Source organism: Pipistrellus kuhlii, unplaced genomic scaffold (genome assembly GCF_014108245.1).
Source record: "Pipistrellus kuhlii isolate mPipKuh1 unplaced genomic scaffold, mPipKuh1.p scaffold_m20_p_3, whole genome shotgun sequence".
Lineage (NCBI taxonomy): Eukaryota > Metazoa > Chordata > Mammalia > Chiroptera > Vespertilionidae > Pipistrellus > Pipistrellus kuhlii.
In genome coordinates, this window is record NW_023425529.1 from 118,073,037 (window position 1) to 118,083,925 (window position 10,889).

The window sequence follows — 10,889 nt, forward strand, 5'->3', positions numbered from 1 at the left end:
AGTGGAAATTTAAAAAAAAGATAATCTTATTTCTAGTATGTCAGAGAAAAGAAAAAATTTTACTTATAATGCTATGTAACCAGTATCTATGATTAAAATAATCTTTAATAATATTGCCTAGATGTACAAATTCCTTCCAAAATAAACATATAGCTTATTCACTAACTGGCATTTTAGGTACCTGTGCAGAAAAATAGAACTGTCATAGTGAATGGTTTATCATACAACAATTCTCTTTAGTTTTATCTATTCATACTACTTTTTTTTCCAAAATGCATTGTTTTTTCTTCTGTAATTGTTCAGCATTTCAGCATATGAGTCTGAGTTGTGGGAAACATCAGAATTTGAAAATGTGGCTGTCTCTGTACATTAAAAATCTGCAATTATTACACAGATGCCAACCATGCTGTAATCCCACAAGGGCATGTCAACTGGAAATTTCCTTATGTTTCAGCTTCATGTAAAAAAATGTATTATGCAAAATTGGCAGAAAATAAATGATGCTAAATGTCAATTGATAATATCATGAGCCCTTGCACATGGGAAACAATATATTTTTATAGTATGACAGCATATTAACTGGAAGAACAACATGTGTTCTGATTTCTTGGAAGCAAGATTTTTTAAAGAATAAAAATTGATTTGATGAAAATTTTTCTCACACCAGTTAGGGGAAGTTGTCTAAGTTTTAATGATATACAGCAAGATTGTTACTAAATAACTGCATTAATACATTTTAGAAGAAACATTTGTATTTAGAAGAAAGTATGACATTTTTTATGAAAACTATTAAACTGTGATAATCATGCTGAGAGACTAAAAAAGACAAACATATAATTTCTGCCCACAAATAATTTGAAGCTTACAAAGTTAAAATGCATGAATAAATACATTTTTAAATAATTATAAAAATTCCATGCTAATACTCAGCCACATTTTATTCTAGTTCTTATGGGATCTCAGTTTCATTCAATTTAGAAATGTATTTCACAAACACAGTGCTATTCAGATGCTTCATGAAAGAATTATTTACTGATGACAAATATTTCATAAACTTACTGATATAACCTGAAAATTCTTTCATTATTTTTTGTTTAATTTTATTGTTCTGGGTGTTTTATATAGCACCAATATCAACCTCTCCTAAATTATTTAAAGTTTAGAACACATTGTATGTAGCCTTGTATTTTATCATTGATATTCTTTTATAATATTGTATTGTTTTTTATTAATAATTTCACATTTCTTCCATGTATGACACTGCTATTAATACAAAAACACAAGTAAACAAAAATTGGGGATTTTATTGAAATTGTATGAAAATGTGAAGATAATTTTGTTTATTTGAAGATAATTTTGTTCTAGTTATCAATTAATGTATAATAAGCTATTGCAAAATTTAGTGAACTAAAACTTTGTATATATCCTATGATTTTTGCAGGTCAAAAATTTGAACAGGGTTTGTTAGGTAATTCTGCTCCATGTAGGGCTGAGTAGGTCTCCTTGGTGATAGGAACCTTGGCCTGAAGTTTGCAAGACCATTTTATGAACATACTCATGATTCAAACTCAGATGGCTGAAAGCTCACTCTACATTGAGTGTCTGGGCCTCTCCCTATCATTTCTTTGGTGGGGTTTTCATACTTCATACATGGCATACCAAGATCCAAGAGACTGAGGCTGAAGCTTGCAGCTTCTCAGAGGCCAGGATGGGAATTACATTTTCTTTACTTTATTGGTCAAAGAGGCCGCATGCTAGCCAACAGTCATAGGGAAGAGAACTAGATCCCACTCCCAGAAAGAAAGTGGCAAAGAATTTATAATTATCTTTGATACACCACAATTGGCCCTCTGCCCACAAATTATTTGCATTTTTCCAACATATCAAATACAATTATACCCTCCCAAGACTGCCAAACTCTGATTCCATTACAGCTTTAGAAGAAATTAATAAAAAAGGGAACTTTCTAACATGAGATATGGTACATAATCCTATCTAATAAAAGTAATATGCAGCCGAAACCGGTTTGGCTCAGTGGATAGAGCATCAGTCTGCAGACTGAAAGGTCCCAGGCTCAATTCTGGTCAAGGGCATGTACATTGTCTGTGGGCATTCCTCAGTAGGGGGTGTGCAAGAGGCAGCTGGTTGATGTTTCTCTCTCTTGTCATTTCTAGCTCTTTATCCCTCTCCCTTCCTCTCTGTGAAAAATCAATAAAATATTTTTTTAAAGTAATATGCAAATTAATCATCACTCCACTACACCCACAAGCCACGCCCACCAGCCAGTTAGGAGCGAGTGTGAAAATTAACCCAACCAAGATGACTGGGGCCACAGAGCAAGCAAAAGGCATGGGTTTCCTCAGGAATGGAGGAAGCCAAGTTTCTACACACCCTGGCCTGCCTAAGCCTCCACTTAAGGCTAAAAGTTTCAATTACAGAAGATAAATAAATCCCAACAAAAATGGTGGCAGCCACAGAGCTAAAGAGAGCAGGAGACTTGAGTTGCCCCAAGGGATGAAGGAAGCCAAGGCTCCTCTGCTCAAGGTTTCAATTATAGAAGATAAATAAATTCCAGATACCAGGGCCTCTGCTTGGGTTGCTAGGGGCATGACTGGTCTGCAAACCACCACAGGCCCCTTGCCAGCACCCCCCACGTGGACATAAGATAGCCAGCAGGGGAGGCAGTAGGAGGGGATCAAGACTGCAGGCGAGGGCAGTTAGGGGTGACCAGACCTGCAGGTGGAGGGATGTTAGGGGCAATCAGTCTTACAGGGGAGCATCAATAAGGCTGGTTAAGGGGTGATCAGGCTGGCAGGTAGAAACAGTTAGGGGCAATCAAGAAGGCAGGCTGGCAGGCGAGCAGTTGGGAGCCATAGTCCTGGATTGTGAGAGGGATGTTCAACTGCCCATTTAAACAGGCAGTCAGACATCCTCCGAGGGGTCCCAGATTGGAGAGGGTGCAGGCTGGGCTGAGGTACACAAATCCCCATGCACAAATGTCGTGCACCAGGCCTCTAATCTATCTATCTAAAGCCCTAATATGCAAATCAACCAAATGGTGGAACGACCGGTGAAATGAATGGCCGCTATGACACACACTGACCACCAGTGGGCAGATGCTCAATGCAGGAGTTGCCCCCAGCCTGCAGGCCCTGACCAGCAGTGGTGGGAGGTGGAGGCAAAGCCAACAAGTAGTGCCAGGCCAGCCAAGGCAATGCAAGTTGGGCCCCCCCCAATCACCCTGATGATCACCCCACAGAGCAGCCCTGATTGCCGGCCTACCCATAGAGGAATTTTGTGCCCCGGGCTTCTAGTCTATAATAATAAAAGCATAATATGCTAATTAGGCCAGAGAGCCAGACATCCTTTGGACATATTTTTGGAAAACACCATGGTGGCTGTGAGGGCTGAGAGGAGGGAGCTGCAGTAGCAGCTGCAGGAGCAAGGTGATGGGAACGGCACCTTCCCTTGATCATCCTGGTTGCCTCCCGCAGACTACAGCTTAGGCCCACTCCCATCCCCTGAGGGCTCCCAGACTGTGAGAGGGGGCAGGCTGGACTGAGGAATTCCTCCACCAGTGCACTAATTTTCGTGCACCAGGCCTCTAGTATAGTATGAATTTAAATAATATAGAGTATTGTCATGGTTAACTTTATGTGTCCAGCTGGCTAGGTTTCCAATTGTTTAGCCAGCATTATCAATGTTTCCCAAAGTATGGTACTTCGGTGGGGGTACGAGTTGCACCAGTTTGGTGGGGATATGCACTGCACCGTGCTTAGCTGCGCCTAATTCTGCGTTCTCATGAGTACTCTGCACTATGAAAACTATAGAAAGGCTACATATATGTCAAAAGTTTGGGAAACAAATAAAAGATAAGACTGAAATTTAACCAGTACACACTTGTGATGCCAGAATGGATGTTAAATTATTAAAGCACTGCCAAAAATTGACTTAGCCAAGCGATTGTCACTGTTCTTGGTTGTTCCCAGAGCCTAAGCATGTGGTTTTTGGTTCTCACTATGCACATTTTCAGCACATCTTCTTGACTACAGATCCTGTGAAACAGTGAAACTAGGTGCTTCCTAGCTCATTTTAGCCTGATGACTTATAAATTTTTAATGTTTTTTTTTTGTTTGTTTGTTTGTTTCCTTCTCTTTCTCATTGGTATGCTCTGGTCCCATGCCTAGCCTTTGGTGGAAGCTAGCCATCCTCTGCTGAAACCTTAGCTATGATGTGTACAAAACAGCTCATTCCCCTCCGTACTATAAAGGAATAAAAATTCAGAGGACAGCATGTTCTCTACATCTGCTCTGCTTCTAAACAATCCTCTAAAATTATTTATATTCCTGTATTCTGGGGCAACAGCTATGTGTGTCAGTGAGCCCCCTCCTCCTTTATATTATACAATAATATCATTAACTAAAGATCACCAATATTTCCTTATGTTTTCCCTATTTAAAGTAATTTTTTTTCTTTATTGATTAAGGTATTGCATATGTGTCCTTATCCCCTCATTGCACCCAACCTTCCCCCCTACTAAGCCCCCCCCCCCCCCCCCCCCCCCCCCCCCCCCCCCCCGGTGTCAGTGTTCATTGGTTAGGCTTATGCATGCATACAAGTCCTTTGGTTGATCTCTCTCCCTTACCCCCACCCTCCCCTACCTTCCCTCTGAGGTTTGATGGCCTGATTGATATTTCTCTGTCTCTGGATCTGTTTTTGTTCATCTATTTATGTTGTTTATCATATTCCACAAATTAGTGAGATCATCATGTGATATTTATCTTTCTCTGACTGGCTCATTTCACTTAGTATAATGCTCTCCGGTTCCATCCATGCGGTTGCAAATAATAAGAATTCCTTCTTTTTTATAGCAGTGTAGTATTCCATTGTGTAGATGTACCACTGTTTTTTCATCCACTCATCTGCTGCTGGGCACTTAGGCTGTTTCCAAATCTTATATATGGTAAATTGTGCTGCTGTGAGCATAGGGGTGCACATATCCTTTCTGATTGGTGTTTCTGGTTTCTTGGGATATAGTCCTAGAAGTGGGAACACTGAGTCAAATTGGAATTCCATTTTTAGTTTTTTGAGGAAACTCCATACTGTTCTCCACAGTGGCTGCACCAGTCTGCATTCCCACCAGCAGTGTACAAGGGTTCCTTTTTCTCTGCATCCTTGCCAGCACTTATCATTTGTTGATTTGTTTAAGAAAGCCATTCTAAAGGTGTGAGTTGGTACCACATTGTCATTTTATATTTGCATATCTCAGATGATTAGTGACTTTGATCCTGTTTCATATTTCTTGGCCTTCTTTATGTCCTCTTTTGAAAACTATCTATTTAGGTCTGTTGCCCATTTGATTTATGTCAAAGTGGAGGAAATAAGCATGTTACATGAAAAACTGAAATGTGTAGACTTAAACATAAATGATACATTTACTATACCAGTTCTACAAAGACTCAGACTTTGCAAAATTCGCTGATATTCATTAAAATTTTAACAAATTAACAATGAAGCTTATTTACCAGGAAATCCTACGGTAAGTCTGTTACAAAATAACATTTCAACTAAACTTATTTTTACAACTGCAAAAACTCATAGTAAGAAATAAACAGCACTTTTGAAAATACACATTTATGATCTTATCAGCCTAACTACAACTTTTTCTAACATTTTTATTTTAGTCTATATATCTGGAGTTTCTCTAGTCAGAGTCAAGAAGTCTGTCCTAGGAAAAGTATGACATATTTTAGAATCATAAAATGGCTTCTGAAAGATACATTTACCACCCATGATTTACAACTTAAACCACTCGTGTATTATCATGTAAGTTGAGCTGAAACACTTGATCACCTGCTCATCTGTCCAGAGCAGATAGTACACATGCCATTCACTGAGCACATTAAATTATTCTTCCATTATTACAAACATTGAACATTTAAAATGAACTATCTTTTGGATAGAAAATTAGGAAGATTTCCAAAGCTTGAATTCTACTGGGATATAAATTTCTAGACAAACAATTTTGGTTAAGTATGTAAAAGGGATCATGTTTTATTGATCTGTTACTCAATGTAAGTTAGTGTCAAACATGGCAAAACTGACTGATTGGTTAATGTTTTTTTTTTAAACTAACCGAATAACTAATCTATAATTATTCTTGAAGGTATGTGAATCAATGTTTATGCCCTTTCTTTATAGAACATCATATTTTTTTGAAATATGAAGCATTATGCTTTATTTCTTTTTTTATAATGGTTTTATTATTTTATTTCTTATTTTATAACATAGGATGAAAACTCAAGATTAATGCATTAACAGACAAATTTCTTAAAATTAAATGGGGTAGCCAATAGATATCCTTATGACATATAAAAATGCATATCTCTCTTTATACTTTATTAACATATTTTGTCATATGTATTTAATTTTATCAGTTTATTTTTTTTTTTTTATTTTTTTTTTTTATTTTAATATATTTTATTGATGTTTTATAGAGAAAAAGGGAGAGGGATAGAGAATTAGAAACATCGATGAGAGAGAATCATCGATCAGCTAACCTCCCACTGGGGATGTGCCCGCAACCAACGTACATGCCCTTGACCGGAATCGAGCGCAGGACCCTTCAGTCCGCAGGCCGATGCTCTATCCACTGAGCCAAACCAGTTAGGGCTGTATGGATACTTTTAATGAGATGGGAGTGTCTGGGGAAGGCTCAGAATGGCGGGAGAGATAAGTTTGTCTGGGTGACGATTTATTTTGGCCCCGCTCAGTTTGAGGTCTCTACACAAAATGCGTTCTGAGGCCCTGGCGGGAGAGCACAGTGATTAGCGTTGACCGCACAGGGAGGGGTCGCGGGTTCCATTCCCGGTCAAGGGCAGGTAGCTCGGTTTCAGGTTCGCTCCCCGCCGCCGCCGCCCCATCGGGGGCTTGGAGAGGCAACCAATCGATATGTGTCTCTCGCGCTCTCTGAAAAACAATGGGAAAAAATATTTTCAGGTGAGAATTAGCAGCAACAACAAAATTCTGCGAAGGAAGCAATGGGCATGTAAGTTGCAACCAGGCAAAAAGCGTCACCATGTGAACTTTCCACCAACCAGACCCCTTCTGGGGGCGGAGAGTGGGCAGATCTACCTTGGGCGTGATGCTAGCTGGCAGTAACCTCGGGACGGGATAAAATAATTCCCAAAGCTCAGACGGTCGGACGCTTTCAGCGCTGGGGTCCCTAGGGGACTGCGAGCCCCCGCCGGCGCCCCCGGAGGCAGGCCGTGTTCCCGCGCTCCCACCAGGGGCTGCGGCCGCGGTCAGGCCGCCCGGAGCGACGGCGCGAGAGGTCCTCACGCACCCGTCGCGGGCCGCGGGGACGGAGCGGCCGGGGATGCTCCAGATCCGCGCGCCGGGCCACCACCGGGCCCACGAGTGCCGAACCCGACGCGCCTCACGTGGGTCACGGGGCGGGGCGAGCCTCTTCAGGAGGAATCGCTTACCCGACGGCACGTAGTCCTCGTCCTCCTCGGAGGAGGAGATGTCCTCGGAGTCGAATTCCTCCATATCGCTGCCACGCGGGGCGGGCCCGGCCACAGGGCCGCAGCGGCTGACCCCGAAGGAAAAAGCTCTGGGGATAGATCAAGAAGTGGAGGCGGGGGCGGCGGCAGTTGGGGCGAGCCCCCCCCCCCCCGCTGCGTTTTTCTAATTTTATCAGTTTATTATATATTACATAATCATATCATTTCTTTGATGTATAATTAATCAAATTATTTTAATACAATGAAACATTAAGAAGTTTATCACATTATTCTTTCTGAGAATTTCCAGAAAAAAAATTTGTTTTTACTTCCTTATGTATTTCTGGATTTCTTTTGCTAGTTTTTATACATCTTTTAAATTAAAATGTTTTCTTTAATGCTGAAAGGTGTGATTTGTCATTAGTATTGCTTTTTGTACTACTATTGACAGGTTTTTGGTAGGTAGCAGACGTTTCCTAGCTTCAAAAAAATGACTTACATTTTTTTGTATAGTAGTCTATACAATGCAGCAACAATATTTTTTAAAAATCCATTCTTGGAAAATTTTAAAGAATTTATCCTAAAAATCATCTAGCCTTGGTGCATTCTTTGATATAATCATTAGACATATTATTTTATTATATTCAATAAAGATAGGTCTAATTTTATTCTCTACTACTTTTATAAGACTTAATGAGCATTTATATTTTCTAACAACATTTCATTATGATTTTTAAAATACTTTCTGAGTATATAATTACACATGTATATATATTTAGTATTTATATACATATATGTATATGGTAATTAAATTGTAAATCTATAAAAATTTGGTTTTAAATTTGTACATTTATTTTATCTTTTGTTCAAATTACCTATTTTAAGTTTTAATGATATTAAAATAACTTTTATTTATTTTTAATTCTGCCAACCTATTTTCTAATTTTTAATTTTGTCTATTATTTCCTATTCCCTCTTTTTAAAATTAATATATTTTATTGATTTTTTTACAGAGAGGAAGATAGAGGGATAGAGAGTTAGAAACATTGTTCAGCTGCCTCCTGCACACCCCTCACTATATCCACAACCAAGGTACTTGCCCTTGACCAGAATCCAACCTGGGACCTCTCAGCTTGCAGGCTGTCGCTCTATCCACTGAACCAAACCATTTCAGCTATTTCCTCTTTTTATATGCTGTGGTTAGTTTTATAATTTCTTCTCTGCAAATGCTTAATTTTGGCTTTTGTTTTCATTAATTGAATTTTTGAATATTTTGTTACACAGATAAGTATGTTGCTGCACACTAATTGAATTCATATACATTTTAAAATTTCTTTACTACACTACTACCATCACAGCTCCTACAAGAAGAACAAGTGGCCTAGTGTTTATTTTCAGTTATATTTTTCCACTTTAAAGCTTATTAGGTTGGTCTATTTTCATCCAAGAATTAATATATGGAGAAATATTCTTAATTTAATATATTTGTATCTTATGATTTATTTCTGATTTATTTTATACAATTTTGATTTATTCAAATGTTTTTATGTATTATTTTTTATAATATTTTTAATTTTATTCTCATCTAGTCTTTCTATTCTCTTCTCTTCTCCAGCAAATCAATTATATTTTACACTTTTCCCAATATTCCACACTGACCCAGTGATGTACATCATTCACGATTATTTTAACTATGATTATTTTGTCTTATTTTATTGACCTGTTTTCTTTTCATGTGGGAAATTAGTTGATTCCCTTTATTACTTTACTAATTCTTACTATATGCTTTTTTCTTTCTTTAACCATAGAACATGTTTGTTTTTTTATTTTGTTTTTTTTAACTTAATTAGTAACAAAAAGCAGACGTAAGCTATGTCTTCTTTGTAATCACTCTATCTCCTTTTTTTTTTTTTTTTCCTTTTTGGTTGCTACCTTATGTTTTATTTTATACCATTTAGTTTTCATGTTGTTATTAGAATAGTTATGTCTGCTCAACCTGAGTGACGAAATATTCAAGCCTAGAAAGCAATTCTGAAGACCAGCAGTAGGGAAATGCTTTAGTCTGCTCAGACTTCCATAGGCTGCATGGCTTAAACAACAGAAATTGATCTCTCCAAGTTCTGAAGGCTTGACGTCTGAGACATCAGGGTGCCAGCATTGTTGGGTTCTGGTGAGAAATGTCTTCTTGGCTTGCAGATAGTTACTTTCTTGCAGTGTCTTCACTTGGCAGGGAGAGCAATCTTCCATCTCTTCCTCTTATCATAAGGACACTAATCCCGTCCTGAGGGTCCCATCCTCATGACCTCATTTAAACCTAATTACTTCCCACAGGCCACTCCTCCAAATACTTTCAAATTAGGGTTATAGCTGTAACGGATGAATTGGAGAGGAACATAAACGTTCTATTCATAAAAGATAAAATTATCCTTCTGTGTCGTTGCTGTCAAAACTCTTTCTGATTTTAAACTTATGTGGCAGGGTGGTATAATATACATTTTTATTGTAGTGATAATTGCCATTCCAAGAAAAATAAAAATTTGTCAAGATAAAATGTTCTATGAACGCTTTAGAATCATTCACACAATTCAACATAATTCTGAGCACGTATATATGTAATTTGTGTGCTTGAATAAAAAAATTAGTAGTAATATTCTGAAGATGAAATAAATAAGAAATCAAACTTCTTACTTCTTATCAAACAAAATACTTGATTTGAAGTAATACAGCCATTTGTAGCATGTATTACACTATGTAAATTTGTGACTTATGCTAAACGTAATTTCTTCCCCAACTTTCTTAAGACCAAACACTTAGAGTTGCTTTCTATACACTCAATGGTAGAGTAATCTCACAAGTATTCACAAATATATGTTTTTTCACACAAGAAAAATAAAAATTAAAACATATCACTTTAAATTTATTAGATTATCATTTCAAACATGAAAGGGTATTACAAAACAAATCTCATACTTATTCTCTCAAATATATAGGGTGTCCCAAAAAATGTATACACACACTTTGAATAATTACAAAGGTAGTATTTATTAAAATACATTTCATTTTCAAAATTGAGCTACCAGCTGTTAAAGTGTATATACACTTTTGGGGGAACATGTGTATGCTACTGGTCCAGCATCCCCAAATGCGCACGCACCACCACACTTACTAAAGCTCTTTGGGAAAATGTTAGCCACTCGGCTCTATTTCTTTTAATGCAGCTTTTCGAATCTCAATGTTTTTAGCTGACCCTTAACACTTATTTGGCCTGATGTCCAATATCCTCACCCAAGGACTTTTCCCCCCACTACTTCTAAGACAGAGTGGAAGGGAGGGAGGGGAAGAGAGAAAGAGAGAAACATCAATGTGAGAGAGACACCTCAATTA